The 3094-nt window shown below is 35.6% G+C and overlaps 1 non-coding gene across 1 annotated transcript; it reads right to left on the bottom strand.

The window, feature by feature from the left end:
* Positions 1–2629: 2629 nt before the first annotated feature.
* Positions 2630–2737, bottom strand: LOC148564702 (small nucleolar RNA R71). Its single transcript, XR_015884739.1, has one exon. It is a non-coding gene; the product is annotated as a small nucleolar RNA R71 (small nucleolar RNA).
* Positions 2738–3094: the final 357 nt, after the last annotated feature.

Here is a 3094-nt window from a genome sequence, read left to right as displayed (position 1 = left end):
GAGCATCAGGACCATTTTCACTAAGAGGACGGGATGTAGCCATTGACAATGGTGATGCCCAACATAAAGCTTGCCATGCAAAGGAATATGAATGATTGGAAGAAGGCAATAGGAAAGCAGAGGTTCAAGGGGAACAAAGCATCTTCATACACTTATCTGAAATCCACTAATGAATTACATAAGTATCTCTATCTTTATTTTATGTTTATTTTCATCACCTTAAACTCCATAACCATTTGAATCCACCTGATTGAGATTTACAAGATGACCATAGCTTGCTTCAAGACGACAATCTCCGTGGGATCGACCCTTACTCACGTAAGGTTTATTACTTGGACGACCCAGTGCACTTACTCGTTAGTTGTGCGGAATTGTGACAAAGTGTGATTCACGTTTGAGAGCTCCAAGTCCTTTGGCGCCATTGTTGATGATCACAATTTCGTGCACCAAGTTTTTGGCGCCGTTGCCGGGGAAGGAACGAATGAACGAATAATAATTTCGCATTTGTTTCCGACAACAACACCAAGTTTTTGGCGCCATTGCCGGGGATTGTTCGAGTTTGGACAACTGACGGTTCATCTTGTTGCTTAGATTAGGTACTTTTCAGAATTTTTAAGAATGAATTCTAGAGTTTCAAGGTGATGTTCTTATCATCACAAAAGCTGATTGATTCTCATCAATTTAGCTACTGAATGTAATGTCCTGCTGAAGCTTGGCCAAACATGTCTAATCTTTTTAGACTGAAGCTTTAGACTAACATTGCATGATTCCTGGAATTCTTATTGAAAGTTCTGAATCCCTTTATTTTCTTTTCCATATAAGTTCCAAAAATCACAAAAGAATTTATAAAACCATAAAAACCAAAAATATTTTATGTTTCATGTTTGAATCTAGTATCAATTTTTAAGTTTGGTGTCAATTTTATGCATTATGTTCTACATTGATCTTCAAGTTGTTCTTGATGATTTCATTGCTCTGATCTTCAAATTCTCTTGTTTTGTATGTTTTGTTGTTTCTTACATGCATTTTTACATTGTTATAGTCCTTAGTATACAAACTTTTAAGTTTGGTGTCCTGCATGCATTGTTTAATTGATCTTAGTTGCATTTTTATTGATTCCCATCATTGAAAAATTCAAAAAAAATTCTCAAAACTATGTTTTTTCAAGTCAATGATACAGAGAATTGAAGATTCAGAACATTCAGCAGAGGAATCAAACAGAAAAAGCTGGGCGTTCAAAACGCCCAGTGAAGAAGGAAAACTGGCGTTTAAACGCTAGCCAAGGTACCTGGCTGGGCGTTTAACGCCCAAAAAGGTAGAGATTTGGGCGTTAAACGTCAGAATGGGCACCATTCTGGGCGTTTAACGCCAGGATGACACTAGAGGGAAGATTTTGTTTTTAATTCACATTTTTTTCAAGTTTTCATAATTTTTCAAAATCAAATCTTTTTCAAATCATATCTTTTCAATCATATCTCTTTCAAAATCAATTTCTTTCCATTTTATATTTATTTTCACTATTTTCAAAAATCCTTGCTTCAATTCAAGATTTACTTCAAAAATTTTCAAGTTGTTACTTGCCTATTAAGAAAGGATCAAACTTTAAATTTTAGAATCATATCTTTTAATTTCTTGTTAGTCAAGTAATCATCTTTAATTTTAAAAATTTTCTTTTTCTAAATTGATTTTCAATCATATCTTTTCAAACATATCTTTTCAATCACATCTTTTTCAAAATTAATTTTTTTCAATCATATCTTTTTCTAATTTCAAAATCTTTTTCAAAAATCACTTTATTTCTTTCCCAATCTTAGTTTTCGAAAATCTCAATCAAATTTTCAAATTTCTTTTTAATTATTTCAAAATCTTTTTAAATTATTTTCGAAAATTCTTCCCCTCTTTTCACATCCTTCTATTTAAAGGACTGAGACTCCTCATCAAGGTGCAATTTGAACTCTGTCCCTCTTGATAAGTTCGAACTCCCTCTTCTCCACCTCCTTCTATTCTTCTTTTCTTCTGACACTTCAAGGAATCTTTATATTGTAACATAGAGGATTCCATACTTTCTTGTTCTCTTCTCTTTCATATGAGCAGGAACAAAGATAAAGGCATACTTGTTCAAGCTGATCCTGAACCTGAAAGGACCTTGAAGAGAAAGCTAAGAGAAGCTAAAGAACAATTCTCTTTAGAGGGCCTAACAGAGCTTTTCAAGGAAGAAGAAACCATGGCAGCCGAAAATAACAACAATGCCAACAATGCAAGGAAGGTGCTTGGTGACTTTACTGCACCTAATCCTGATTTCTATGGGAGAAGCATCTCAATCCCTGCCATTGGAGCAAACAACTTTGAGCTTAAGCCTCAATTGGTTTCTCTAATGCAACAGAATTGCAAGTTTCATGGACTTCCATTGGAAGATCCTCATCAGTTCTTAGCTGAATTCCTGCAAATCTGTGACACTGTCAAGACCAATGGGGTTGACCCTGAAGTCTACAGACTTATGCTCTTTCCTTTTGCTGTAAGAGACAGAGCTAGAACATGGTTGGATTCACAACCTAAGGAAAGCCTGAACTCTTAGGAAAAGCTAGTCAATGCCTTCTTGGCAAAGTTCTTTCCACCTCAAAAATTGAGTAAGCTTATAGTGGAAGTCCAAACCTTTAGACAGAAGGAAGGTGAGTCCCTTTATGAAGCTTGGGAGAGATACAAGCAATTGATCAGAAGGTGCCCTTCTGACATGCTTTCAGAATGGAGCATCATAGGAATCTTCTATGATGGTCTATCTGAACTATCCAAGATGTCATTGGATAGCTCTGCTGGAGGATCTCTTCATCTGAAGAAGACGCCTGCAGAAGCTCAAGAACTCATTGAAATGGTTGCAAATAACCAATTCATGTACACTTCTGAAAGGAATCTTGTGAATAATGGGACAAATCAGTAGAAAGGAGTTCTTGAGATTGATACTCTGAATGCCATATTAGCTCAGAATAAAATATTGACCCAACAAGTTAATATGATTTCTCAGAGTCTGTCTGAAATGCAAGCAGCAATAGGCAGTACTAAGGAAGCTTCCTCTGAAGAAGAAGCTTATGATCCTGAG

This window comes from Arachis ipaensis, chromosome B5 (assembly GCF_059453495.1).
Source record: "Arachis ipaensis isolate K30076 ecotype BB chromosome B5, ASM5945349v1, whole genome shotgun sequence".
Classification (NCBI taxonomy): Eukaryota; Viridiplantae; Streptophyta; class Magnoliopsida; order Fabales; family Fabaceae; genus Arachis; species Arachis ipaensis.
The sequence above is the reverse complement of the archived record's forward strand: the minus strand, read 5'-3'. Positions and strand labels throughout refer to the sequence as shown.